The sequence below is a fragment of the Tenrec ecaudatus genome, chromosome 10, assembly GCF_050624435.1.
Source record: "Tenrec ecaudatus isolate mTenEca1 chromosome 10, mTenEca1.hap1, whole genome shotgun sequence".
Lineage (NCBI taxonomy): Eukaryota > Metazoa > Chordata > Mammalia > Afrosoricida > Tenrecidae > Tenrec > Tenrec ecaudatus.
Window position 1 is genome coordinate 21,720,060 of NC_134539.1, and position 14,931 is coordinate 21,734,990.

Here is a 14,931-nt window from a genome sequence, read left to right on the forward strand (position 1 = left end):
TGTATTATATATCTCTCTATCTGTATATAATTTAACAGTTCATTTCTTGTGTTATACATCTATCTTTATAAATATATAAAATTGTTAGCAATCTGATATTGTTTCTCTAGAGAACCCTGTCTAACACAGATGGGGAGAGTGGGATGGGGAGAGTGGGATGGGGAGAGTGGGATGGGGAGAGTGGGATGGGGAGAGTGGGATGGGGAGAGTGGGATGGGGAGAGTGGGATCCTGATAGGAGGATGGGGATCTTTGAGCTGCAGTGGACTGGATGGCAGCGACAGAGACAGAGGCAGCAAGGCCACCCTCTGGAGCTCACACAGTCCCAGCTTCACTCCTGCTTCTCTCTAACAGACTCTGACTACCCACTGCTTCAGGACATTTTTATTTTACTTTATTTAAAAAAAAATTTTTTTAAGATGTCATTTTACTCAGGTCCACATTCAATGCCCTTGGAAGCTTCAGTCAAGAAATGAAATGGCACGTTGCACTGGGCAAACCTGATGCAAACGATCCCTTCAGAGTTCTGAAAAGCACTGGTCTTCCTTTGAGAGTAGGAAGTGCACATGGAAGCCACGGGTGGTCCTTTCTCTCTCTCCACACTGCTTTTTCACGTATCACACAATTCCTGGAGTAAAAAGATCTGTACGATCATCATCACAGTCGATTTTAGATCTTTTTCTTCCTTTACATACTCATTGTTATTCTGCCAACCTCCCCTGAAGAAACCTTAGAAACTCTTCATCAGGCTTGGAATCAATAGATAAGTCATCTAGAGATTGACTGGTCATCAATTTCCCATGGAGAAAATGAAACCCAACGAAAACAATAAAGTAAAACACAGACAATCAGTTTAAAAGAAAGCAAAAAGCAACAAAAAGGGTAACCATTTCCAAAGGGGTCAAAGGGGCCTGTATTTTAAATGCAGAAGGTGGGATTGGCCATGGGAACACAGTTTCGGCAGGGCTCCTAGGAGACCTCATCTTTTGTGTTGCTGGGAAGAGCAGCCCTCGGTGCTGTGGACCCCATGGCCTCTGAAGGGGCTGGAGCCCCTGGAGAGGTTCACCAGGAGAGGTTCCTCCTGAGGTGAGACAGAGAGTTTCTGGAAGGAGTGAGATTGGTTTGAACCTGTATCCTGATTGAGTTCTCAAATGCACAGGGGTAGGGAAGGGGACGGGGACGGGGGTGGGGCAGGTAAGCAGCCCTGGCTGGGGGGGAATGCAAAGGTCTGCTGTTCTTCCATGCCAAAGCCTGGCACCGAAGGCCATGTGCTTCATTTTTTCTGTTTCACGCATGGGTGCCCTGTTTGCTGAAGGTGGTGTACAAAGTTGCCCAGAGATAAATTCAGCCGTTTGTGAGAGTCATGATGTGGTTCCATGTTGACTTTCCTGGCATCCTCTAAGATCTATAGCTTGAAGCGGAACAACTGTTTTCTGGTGGCAGTAAATAGAAATGTTTACTTGTGTCTGAAGCACATTGTTTAGAAAGTGTGCACCCAACAGGATGCCTTTTTCGTATGAAAGGAAGCTCGGAGGAGAAGGAAAGGATACGTTATCATTTGCCTACTGCTAACCTGTATTGTGTGACTGGGATAGTGTTACCTTCTCCCCGAGCTGGTTATAAAGATGGTAATTAAGTGGGCGGTCCCTGTAGGCCTGGGACCAGCGTAGAAACATTTCTCTTTCTCAGGTTTCAGCTACGACCTCCCCTCAGTGGGATTGAAAAAGGAAAATAAAAAGACCTTTGAAGCCGCACAATGTCTGGTCTGTCTTGGCTCACTGTGTTGTAATGTAACTGGCATGATAGCAGGGTAATTCCTGTCAGAGGAATACAATTCTCTGTTTCATTTATAGCAAGGAACAGATTGTGAGGTGCCCTGATTGTGGGTAACCACCTCCTTCCCTCACTGGAGAAGGCGATGGCGGAGGCGGCTTCTGGCCTGAAAGTAGCATCACAGTGGCGACTGTGCGCACAGTCCCAGCTCATCAAAGAGCGGCACAGAAACACTCCGCGGCTACCGCGTTGCTTCTGACACAGAGCTGCGATAGGACACAGTCGACTGGGAGCAGAAACCCTCCTCTGTGGAGCAGCTAGTGGTTTTGAACTGCTGACCTGGCAGCTAGCAGCACTAAACATAAGTGACTATGCCACGGGGCCAAGGTCATTATTAAAGCACTGAGCATTTTAATGCATGCTTGGGTAAGGTAAAGGGCTTGCACCTAACTACTAACTTCGAGATGGGTGTTTCCAGCCTGACCAGTGGTGCCGGGAAAGAAAGGTTTGGTGGTCTGCTTCTATTGAGATCACAGCCAGGAAAACGGGGGGGTGGGGGGGGGTGTTGCTCTTTTGGTTTTAATTCAGAAGGGTGGATTGTATTCCCGACATCCCCCTTTTCCTTCAGGCCAGCTCCTGGAAACCTGTCTCATGACTGCTAAGGTGGCACTCCCCTGGTTCTCCAACGGGGACTCCTTGGGCCACAGAGACAGAGACTGTGACTGACCTGCCAAGCACACAGCTGGGTTTAGCTGACAAGCCTTTGATCTCCACTTCCTTTGGAGAGGATTATTTCTGTTTACCTTTTTGGTCCCTAGCTGGTTGGTGGGAAAGGGCCTCTGTGACTAGGAATCAGAATGAAAAGTGCTTAAACCCAAAGTCCCCCCCCCCTTCCCCGTGACTCCTAGCACAAACACAAGGAGGTGAGACTTCTCCTTTCTATGGCTCACTGACCCCCAACATCAAGCACAGCTGGTAGGATAGCTGGTCTAGCAATCGCATGGAACCACACAGAATTGTTAGTTTGCATTGATCTTGATCAGAAAACATGGGTTTCATATAGTTTGACTGGATAGCTCTCAATAAAATATGACAAAGTTTATCTTAGCGTTGGGAACGCTAAGAAGTACCACATGAATGTCAGATGCCATTATCATCTTAGACTCAGAATTTAGCATGGGGTGGGGGTGGGGGGTGGTCTGCGGACTGGACACTGAATCCATGATTTGCTGGCAAAGGAGGTATCGGGGTGGGAGAATCAGGATTGTTAGCAGTTTGTAATATAAGATGAGAAGGTGTTGTCAGGTCATTCTTTTGGAACTTGGGAACACACTTCTATAGATTCCGTTTCCTCTCAAATAAACTTGCTTACGCTCTGTAAGTTGTTGCTGAACTCCTTTCTTTGAAATCGAGAGTTTCGGCTTTGACTCATTGGGCTAGTGTATTGTTAGCTCACGGTGGGTGGCCCCCAGAAATTGGTGACTCTCTCCACAGCTGGATGCTACCTTTATGATCCACACTGTGTTCATCATCTGATTTTGGAAATAGATTGCCCGGTCTTTTTTTCTTTCTAGTCTGGCATAGTCTGGAAGCTCTCCTGAAGCCTATTCAGCATCAAAACCATTTCTACTCTCAATGGCTCTCAGTTTTAAAGATTCTTGATAAATCCTGAAAGCCCCAGATCGCCTCATATCCAGAAATGTTTGCCAGGATCCGAAGGGTAATTTGCTTCATGAAAGCAAAGCACTTTGGGGGGGGGCCTCTGAAAGCAAACCCATTTCATGCCAGTGCCCAAGACTGCAAAATGCCAAATGCCAAGTTGGCTGGCAGGCACTGTGCTTAAAGCTGACTGAACCCTATGATTCAAGCCGTGCGCTCCCCCATGAAAAAAGTAAGTCAGTGAATCCACCACTTCCTCAAACCATATTGAAGGTTGAGAGGGATCAAGGGAAATTTCCATGGTATGGAAGCTAGTCTCCAGGAAGACAATGGGTAGGGCCTGGAAGACAAGAAAGGAATCCTTGTTGATTGGCTTCGCTGGTGCAGATTGTCCTTGCCGCTGGGCTTCCTTGGATGAGATTACAGACTTCTGAAGCTCTTTCCCACCAGGAAGACACCTTGAAAAGACGGGCCTTCAAAAGACACAGGAAATGCATTCTTCATTCTTGAGAAAGTAACCTATTTTGCTCCGGGGCATGACTTGAGAGCTTCACTGCAGAAAGCTAGAAACCAGTCTAGTCAGAGCGGAAGCTGAGACTTGTAGGGGAAGTGCAGAGGATTCCACCTAACCAAATCTTTGTAGATTTTTCTCTCTTCATTTCCTGAAAATGGGTCGATGTTATTGTCATGATCACCTCTGTCATTGCATCAGTCAGCGCATGGGAACCTTACGTATGACAGAACAAAGCATTTCTCTAGAGAAAGACTTCCATGTCTGCTTATGCATTTTGCTCTTGAACTTATTCTAATTGCACTTCATGATAGAGCCCCTCCCCCCACCATTCCTGTAGTTGGAGGATGGCGCAAGCTGTTTTTAACCTGTATACCGTACCTTACTAATTCCTTCCCCCTTTCTTCTTATGCCTTCAGCTCCTATCACCTCCATAGACTACTCTGATGGACACTCTCTCTCAAGACAACTTAGAGTTGAACAGGACTTTAGAGGTCCTCTTGCCAGACTGAGCTGGAAGCCCCATCCCTGATTCATGGCCACTGAAGACTCACTTAAAGCCATTAACCACCAAAGGACTTCTTTATTGACCTCAAATCTCTTTCAATATATCTTGCCTTTCATCTCCCTTCACTTCTGCTCCCCCTTCGTCTCACTGCTGGTCATAAGGCTCAGCTTATATTCTCTATCATTAAAGGTTCAACTGACATCCTCCAAAAAACCCAAACTCAATGCCAGCTCGTCTATTCCGACTCATAGTGATTCTACAGGACAGGGCAGAAGGATCTCTGGGAGTTTCTGAGACTGGAACTCTTTACAGGAGAAGAAAGCCTTTTCTTTCTCCCGTGCAGAAGCTGATTTTTGACCAACCCCACTCAAAACAACTCAACGCAGCTGAACTCAAAACTACTATGCTACCAGAGCTCCTTTTAGCTTACATCCTTCCTCTTTTTAATGACTTTGTAGGCTCAAGAATATAATTCAAATATACAAATCCAAATATATAACTCATAGGAACTTAGTGAAAATTAGAAGACGTGTAGATAGTCTGATAATTGTATAGTTTTGAAGAGAGACCAAAAGTGGTATGTAGGGTACTGGATAATATCGTCAAAGTGATATGCTATTTAATACAGCATTGAACAATGTTATGTAACTTCCGTCTGTATTGTATCTTCCAGCTCTAAGAATCTTGAAGGCAAGGATCACATCTCTGACCTTAGATTTGACCTGGTGTTCAGATATACTAACACATGTATTCAACACGAGTCAAAATCAATTCAACTGACACAAGAACAATGGGTTGTTTTAACTGAGTGCTGGCTGATAGAACTTTGATATGGTAATATCTGTAACAGTCTGCAATATAATATCTACACAGTAACCATTAGCTACATGTGACTATTGAGCACTCAAAATGTGACTACAGCAACTGAGGAATTGAATTTTACAAGTGATTTAACTGTATTTACTAATAGCCACACATGGCCAGTGATTACTGGAGGGGAGGGTGCTGCTGGGTGTGTGCTCTAAAGAACTAAAAATCAGATCTATGCACCCCCATGGTCACGGAAAGACTGTTTATGGCAGCAAAAATTTGGAAACAGATCACAAGCCCATCGATAGAAGAATGGATAAAGACACATTGTAATGTCCAGGCAATGGCATACTACAGATCATTAAAAAACAAGATGAAGATGTAAAGCACCTCTTGACATGAACAGACCTGGAGAACATTATGCCGTGGGAAGTTAGTTCCGCACAAAAGGACAGATGTTGTATGAGACCACTACTCTAAGGATAAACAACCAGACGAACACTGGCACGCCAAAGGGAAGAGACACTGGAGGGTCCCATGGTACAGAGGTCAAGGGTGAGGTGGTGAAGTAATGAACTAGAAGGATGATGGGTATAGATGCGGGGGTAAGGGAGGACAGAACTTCAGAGGAAGGACAAGAGAATGCAGGGGAGAGGGTTGAGGTAGAATATGGGGTGGGAGTTGATGAGTGGTTTGAACTAGTCAATGTAGAGTCGATAGTCTGATATGTAAATCCCCCACCTAACCCATAATAAAAAAATTAAAACCATTTAAAAAATCTGAATCAAAGAAAAATCAGGTATGCTTGTTGTTTTGTGAATACTTTTTACTATTGTTTGAATCAGAATAATAGCAATTAACAGACGGGAAAGACCTCGGTTAACACTCTCAGAAGAGTGAAGGCAGAGTCTCAAGGTCAGTCCGTTAATTCGAGGCAAAGTTGACACTAGCATGCAGGACTGGCGATATATGTTACATGTAATTACAATATATTATATACAAACAATTCTTTTCTTTAAAGAAGAGGGGCAAGGGGAGGGCTCATGAAGTAAAAGATGGGAAGAAGAAACAGGGAACATGATGATCCTCAATACGGACTGTAGATAAGTGCAAAGCAAACAGGAAGCCCTGGGGGAAGACGGTTAGTACTAGAGAATGGCGATTAATACGCTAAATAAAAAGCCCATACTTCCATCCGTCAGCCTATGGACACGGGGATTGTTAAAAATGTAAAACATTGCTACTGTAATCCACCTGGGCCTGTTCCCCTTGGTGTGGCTACACCATGAAGCGTGCTTAGCAGGAACTGAACCATGACAAGACCCTCCTACTAATGAATTGCATTCCTCCAAACCTTTGTCAGATCCACCAAACAACTCTCTCGCTGAATGAGCATGGGATGTTTAACATCGTGTTTGCTGCATGGTGATAACAGTTTCATCTGAAGCTTCCACCATGTCTTTGTCCATCCTTGTCCGCTGATCCCACTTTGCCCTTCTTGTTTTGCAGATGTTCCACGAAGGAGCGGACACACTGAGGAGGAAGGAACCCAGGGGCAGGTAAGAGCCCCCCGCAGGACAGGAGCCCTTGGGAAGTCTAAAGACGGGTCCAGGTGGCACTTCTCTCTAAGGTCTTGATGATCTTATAGGCTTCATCAACCTTTTCAGAGAGAAATAATTTGTATGGAGACTATAGGTTATCACAAAATAAGAAGCAACTCGTTCTCAAAGCCGCAGTCATCTTCTACACAAGATGCTGGGTGTTTGTTTGTTTGTTTGTTTTCCAGCATTTTGCATTTCAGATAAGGAAGGGAAAATGAAGATTAAAATCTGTAATAGTGGGGTTGATAACATACCTTTTATTTGTTTATATAGATTTTTCATGTGGAGGGAGGGGAGTGAAATGACTCCAGAAGTTTTTCAAGTCGTGGGGACTTGAGTTTCTTGATGATGTAATGGTTCAGTTAGCTCATTAAAAACAGCAAGCTTTTCTTGCACCTGCCTGAATGCATTCTTGTGAATGCCTGAATGCGGCTTACCAGTTGGTAGGGCATAATTCTTCAAGCAGGCTCGGATTATGGTTCATTCATTTAGGATTGTCGAATTGGGTCATTTCTTCCTCCTACCTGCCTTTACTTCCAAGTTTCTGTATCTCTGATGAACACGGTCAGTGGCCTGGTCAGCTGCCTTTGAAGGATCGCAGGCATCGGACTCTGCATTTCTAATGTGCTACCTTTTCATCTTTACTTCGTGAGCATATTTTCTTTCATGGTGGCTCACATCTGTCTCCCTCCATCCTATTTCACAGATTTATTTACCCTTAACAAAGGCAGATTTGTTTGTTTTTCTGGCAACCTTTGAAATATGTCTTGGAATAAGTGCAGTGTGATTGTGGCTTAGCAGGGAGGATGGTGAGACTTTGTACTTTGGACATGTTATCAGGAGAGACTGGTCCCTGCAAAAGGCTATCCGGTTTAGTAAAGTAAAAAGTCAGTGAAAAAGAGGAAGAATTTCAATGAGATGGATTGATAAAGTGGCTGCAACAATGGGTTCAAATGTAAAAATTATGATGATGTAGGCAGGACCAGGCTGTGTTCTGTTCGCATGCATCTGAACCAAACTCCTGAGGACCTAGCCACAACCCCCTACACCATAAGATTGCAATTTACACACCAACCACTAACGCATCTTATGACACAACAACAACACTTGAATCCAGGCTGCTGTAAAGTCTCTTCTGTCAGCAACACAGAGCATACATCGTCCCTTCTGATCATTCTAAAGGTCAGGGACAATTGTGTCACTCCAGGGCGCAAAATCTTTCTCTTGTTGGAGGAAATGAAAAGAAAAACAGGACAGAAGAAGGCAGTGGAGACAGGGAAGGAGGCAGAGGATGAGGAAGAGAGGGAAGCAAGAGGAAGGGTAAGATGAAAGAGGATGAAGAGGAGGAGAATGAGGAGGAGGAGAAAGATATCCTGAGCTGAACCGACTATAAAACTAAGACACTTCACGCCATAGGTATCCTCATGTTACACACCTGTGACAAATGGAGCACTCCTACTTGCATTTCAATATTATATATATTTGCCCTCACTTTGGAATGATCGAGGCAACTGCAACGCACAACAAAAATTTCATCACAGTCATCTTCCCTTCTTCCATGTGAAACTTGTACATCATTGAAAGGTCTTTGAACCTTTTCTCGCACTAAAGCAAGGCTAACTAAGAACCATCACCACCAGTTCCAACTTCCCTACACATTCTTAAAGACAGAATTACGAATGGACCTTGTTCAAAACCCAGGGACTGTCTGCATGTAAGAATGGACTCTTTACTACTTATGGTAGATCAAATCTATGAGGACACTACTTTTGTACTTCATGCAATACTTATACATAATTACTTAAAAATTCAAGACTCGATTCTTACCTGCCAATACATTTGAAAAATAACTTTCAGATGGATTGGAAGGTTAAGGATTAAAAACTCATGAAAACCTTCAGAAACATTATTAAATGATGATTTAATATGAAGATTGCTAAGAACTTTCTAAATAAAAAATCCTACTATAAAAGATTAAACATAACATATATATTCAAAATCAAATCACAAAATCCCTTACCAAGATTCAAGAGAAAATGATGGTCTAAGAAAAAAAATCCCAAGCTACACGGCATTCAAAGTATGCCTATACTTAAAATAAAATATCAAGATCTTTTACAAATCAGCAATGGAGAAACATTCTAATAGAAACAAATTGGCAACAATTATTGACCTCCTGGTCAAAGAATATAAATGACATATAACAAACAAACAGATCTATTGTGTCTTTTTCTTTCTGTGTTCTTTCTTGGTTATGCTTATAAGATCCCTTCTCAAAGAGGGACTTCACCCCAGTGCTCCAAGACGTGAGTGCAACATTGCCAGCATGGAGCAGAGAACCAGTGGAGAGGTGTGAGGGGCTGGCCCCAATCACAACTACATGGACACCTGCCCCTCCCCGAAGGAGAATTTATTTCAGAGGACAGCACTGAATCTGCAGTTCCGGGAGAGGGGCATGTCTGATCAGAGCACATGGGAGCAGATGAAGGAGGAGGAAGAGAGGGTGGAGCACATCCTGGCCCACCAGGCCTTGAGGACAATATTCCCACTCAGAGAAGCCAATCCACAGAGAAGACCACCTGTGCAGCCCCACTATGAGACACGACATCCCTCACTGACCCATAACCCTACAGGGGACAACACTGGAGACACAGTGTGGGAATTCCACCCGATCTGATTTTACCACACTGAGGCAAAACACTAAGGGTATTTCCCAGGGAATATCAAAAATAGACTTTGGGGCCAGGGCTTGACACCCCAACAGACTCAACTGGAAAACACTCCTAAAGGCCAACAAACAGTCCTTGAACTAACTGTAAGCTTTTCTTTCTTGTTGTTGTGTTTTGTTTTTTTGTTATTGGCTTGTTGTTTTGTTTTATTTTGTTACTTGGTTTTGCTGTGTATTTTTTGTGTGCATGTTATTATCTCCACAAGTCTGTCTAAATAAAATAGGCTGGATGAACAATCTGGAGGAGAAAACAATGGGACCGACAGTTCTGGGGGGACATTGGAGAGGGGGAGGTGGGGGAAAAGGAAGTGCTTTTAACAAACCCAGGGGCAAGGGAGTGTAGGAGACCTGGTAGGGTGTGACAAAGGGTAATGTAACAGAGGAATTATTGAAACCCTAATGAAGGCTGAACATGATAGTGGGACAAGAGGAAAGTAAAAGGAAATAGAGGAAAGAGCTAAGAGGCAAAGGGCGTTTATAGAGGTCTAAATCAAGGCATGTACATATGTAAATATATTGATATATGAGGATGTGGAAGTAGATCTATGTGAATATATGTATAGGTTTAGTATTAAGGTAGCAGATGGACATTGGGCCTCCACTCAAGTACTCCTTCAATGCAAGAATACTTAGTTCTATTAAACTGGCATTCCATGATGCTCACCTTCCCGACACAATCACTGAAGACAAAGTGGGTGCATCAGCAAATATGGTGAAGAAAGCTGATGGTACCCGGCTATCAAAAGATATAGTATCTGGGGTCTTAAAGGCTTGAAGGTAAACAAGCGGCCATCTAGCTCAGAAGCAACAAAGCCCACATGGAAGAAGCACACCAGCCGGTATGATCACGAGATGTTGAAGGGATCAGGTATCAGGCATCATCAGAACAAAAAATCATATCATTCTGAATGAGGGGAGTGTAGAGTGGAGACCCAAAGCCCATGTATAGGCAATTTGACACACCTTTATGGAAGGGTCATGGCGAGGAGACGAGCCAATCAGGGTCCAGTGCAGCAACGATGAAAAATACAACTTTCCTCTAGTTTCTAAATGCTTCCCCCCTCCCCCCACTATCATGATCCCAATTCTGCTTTGAAAATCTGGCTAGACTAGAGGATGTACACTGGTCCAGATAGGAATTGAAAACACAGGGAATCCAGGGCGGATGATCCCTTCAGGACCAGTGATGAGCATGGCAATACTGGAAGGGAGGAGGGACGGTGAGGTAGAAAGGGGAACTGATTATAGGGATCTACATATAACCTCCTCCCTGGGGGATGGACAACAGAAAAGTGGGTGAAAGGAGATGTCAGACAGAGGAAGATATGACAAAATAATAATTTACAAATTATCAAGTGCTTATGAGGAAAGGGGGAGTAGGAGGGAGAGAAAAAAATGAGGACCTGATGCCAGGGGCTTAAATGGAGAGCAACTGTTTTGAGAATGATGAGGGCAATGAATGTACAAATGTGCTTTACACAATTGATGTATGTATGGATTGTGATAAGAGTTGTATGAGTCCCTAATAAAATGACTTAAAAAAAATCCCTTCTCATTTCAGAATTGTTGCTGTGCATAGTTGAGCCTATTTTTGCCTTTTTTTACTTATTGTTTATTATAGGTAAAATATAGTTCTCTTCATATGTTCATTATGTCTAAAAATTTATTTTTCCTTCTATAAAAGTACTATTAATTTCATATGCATAACATATTCTTAGAATTTGACCTATGGTACCAAGTAGAACTGCCCCATAAGGCTTTCTAGACTGTAATCTTTACAAGAGCAGATTGCTAATTCTTCTCCCTTTCAGGCACATGGTGGGCCCCGACCTCTCAGTTAGCAGCCTAGCATTTAACCATATGACACCATGGCTCTTTCGTGTAGTTACTGATATTTTTCTAGATTATATTTCACATTTTACTTTACACAGAAATTATTTAGATGTGTTCTGGGATATTGTAGTCCAACCCACTGCTATTGAGTTGGTACCAACCATGAGGCACCCTATCCAGGTTTTCCAAGGCGGTGACTGTGGATGGGAGCCGATAGCCTTGTCCTTCTCCTACAGAGTCACCTTGCAGTTAGCAGCCTAACACACACCCAACAGGGACACCAGGTCTCCTTCAATAGGACCCTTTCCTTCCTTCTTAAGTTATCAGTGTCTTTAGATCAGGGACCAAGTGAGACCTATTTTTGCAAACTCTTCAGCATGTAGCAAGTGTTTGGCTCTCGAGAGCTGAGATAGCGGTGGTGAAAGGGATGATCAGAGAAGGTTTGAGAGAAGAGATAGTTTTGTGATTAGTCTTAAAAGTCTAAAATATTCTCCATTCAAGACACTGTGCTTTTCCTCTGGTATTTCTCTTTTGGGTTGAAGATGACTTTTGAAGACAGCTTATATAAACAGTAAGAGAAGCGAGAAGGAATTGAAAAAAAGACAAATGAGGATTGAAATCCCGACTCCGCCCATATCTCAAGCCACTCTGAGCGCCATCCTCTTGTAGATCTGAAATGGGTTTTATAAATTATTACTCACCAAGGGGTTAGGGAGACACCATGTTTGTAAGATGTCAGCATTTTGATCGTCCTCTCTTTTTATGACTGATTTTTCCCGCTATTCGGAGCGGCACTCTCTGCACCCTTAGCCTTTCCTTCCTCAAGTGAATCCAACATGGTAGTCAGTGTGAAAGCATTATGTACCATGGACACATTTTAAAAACACCAAGCACAATTAACTAAACTCTTCGGTATACATTTACGTGGGAGTTGTATGCCTGGCGTTTGTTCCTGGTAGATTGAATGGACTTGATGGTTGGGTTTAAAATCGATAAGTAGAGATGAGAAGACAGAATAGGGCTAAATGTGATTTTAAAAAATTTAATATGTATTATTGTTGTTAGGTGCCATCCAGCTGGTCCAGACCCATAGGAACCTTATACACAGCACAATGAAACACTGCCTGAGCCTGTGCCATTCTCACAAGGTTCTTGTGTTTGAGCCTATTGTCGCAACCACTGATTCAACACGCCTCCTTGAAGCCTTCCTCTTTGTTGCTGCCCCTCTAGTTTACCAAGCATGATGTCCTTCTCTGGGGACTGGTCTCTCCTGACAACACGTTTACAATCCGTAGAGGAAGCCTCCCCATCCTTGCCTCTACAGGGCACGCTGGCTGTACTTGTAAGACAGAGCTGTGTGTTATTTTGGCAGTCCATGGAGCTTTCAGTATTCTTCACCAGCACTGCCATTCCAAAGCCACCAATTCTACTCCAGTGTCCCTTATTCCATGTCCAATTTGCATAGGCATCGTGGTGACTGAAAATACTATGGCTTGGATCAGGTGTATCTTAGGCCTTAAAGTAGCCCCCCTGTTTTTCAACACGGTCTTTTGGGGTAGATTTACCCAATAAAATACATTGCTTGATCACACGACTGCTGCTTTCATGGACATTGATTGCAGATCTAAGCAAGATGAAATTCTTGACAACTTCAATCTTTTCTATATTTACTATGATGTTACCTATTTGTCCGGTTGCGAGGATTTTGGTCTTCTTTACATTGAGTTAAGGAGTCATGGGGGCGTAGTAGTTATGCCTTGGGCTGCTAACTATGATGTCAGAAGTTTGAAACCAGGAGGGTAGGGAGGAAGATGGGCTTTCTACTGCCATCATGACTTGAAATCTTGGAAACTCACAGGGGCTGTTCTACCCAGGGTCACCATGAGTCAGAATTGATTAAATGTCAGTTAATTTGTTTGTTGTTGTTGTTTTTACATTGAGTTGTGATCCATACTGAAGGGTAAAATTGTTTATCTTCATCAACAAATACCTCAAGGTCTCCTCACTTTCAGCAAGCAAGGTGGTGTCATCTGAATAGTGACAGCCATTAAGAACCCTTCCTCCAATCTTGATGCCACAACCTTCTTCATAGAATCCAGCTTCTCTGACTCATTTTTCAGCATACAGAATGATTCAATATGGTTGGATGATACAACCCTGACACACCTTTCCTGATTTTAAACCATACACTATTCCCTTGTTCTGTTTGCACAATTGCCTCTTGATCCATGTACAAGTTCTGCATGAGCACAATGAGTTGTTCTGGAATTTCCAGTCTTCTCAAGGTTATCCATAGTTTGACATGGTGCACACATTCAAATGTCTTTATGTAGTCTATAAAATACAAGTAAACATCTCATGGTATTCTCTGCTTTTAGCCAAGATTCATCTGATAGCCTTTGTTCAATGTCCTCTTCTTAATCCAGCTTCACATCTGGGAACTCCCTGTCAATATACATCTGCAACTGTTGTTGGATGATCTTCAGCAAAATTTTACTTGTGCATGATATTCTGTTTCTTATGTATAGGAGTAGAGTACTTGCTAATGTATAGACTTTGAGGCCAGTCAAAATTTGAATCCCAGCTCAGCAACAAACTTCCTGTGCAACCTCAGGCAAGCTACTTTCTGAAATTCAAATTCTCCATTTGTCAATCTGGGACTAACAATGGGGTTCTGAAGACCATTGCTGTAGGATGAAATGCTACAAAGTCGGTTCTGACTCCTAGACTCCTAGAGACTCCATGAGGCAGAGTAGAATGGTCCCCTCAGTCCTGTCCCTCCCTATAATCTTTATGGAAGCAGATTGCCTGATCTCTCTCCCACAGAGATGCTATATTGGTGCTCACCACCAACTTTGTAGTCAGCAGCCAGGAGCTCAGCCATGGCCCCACCACATGTCCTGAGGAGCCACGGCCCCACCACATCTCCTAATAGCATATGACACACTCTTGACCTTGGATATGTGTCTGTTTTTGCTTCTTGTCTTGCCTTTCAAGGACTGACTAGCAGGGTCCGTCTGAATACCTCTAGGTATATGGATGTTTAAAATACCTGAATATGATTTCTTAACTACCCACCCAGCTACCTGTGAGTGATTTAGGCCTTGGTGAGAAGAGACTCAACTTAAAAAAACAAAACAAAACAAAAAAATACCCCACACATACATTTAAACCTGATCCCTGTGTTTACAGAAGGATTTTTGGATCCATGTACATTTTACCACACATGGTCTACATCTCCATGTGTATTCAGTTAATCATCTCAGCTTTTCTTACAAGCACACACCCATCAGTTTGTTCTTACAAATACTAAGAACATTGTGTCCTGATTTCTTTGTTTTAGGGGGTTACCATAAGTTAATACTGCCTACTTTTAAAAGTTTGTGAGCTGTAAAATGTAGCTCTGTATATTCCTGGGACGTTTTTTCTTTCCCCTTCACTGAGAACATTTGCACTGAATGTTTGTTTTATAGTCTGAGAAGAAAGGTGCTGGTATTAAGATACAGTAT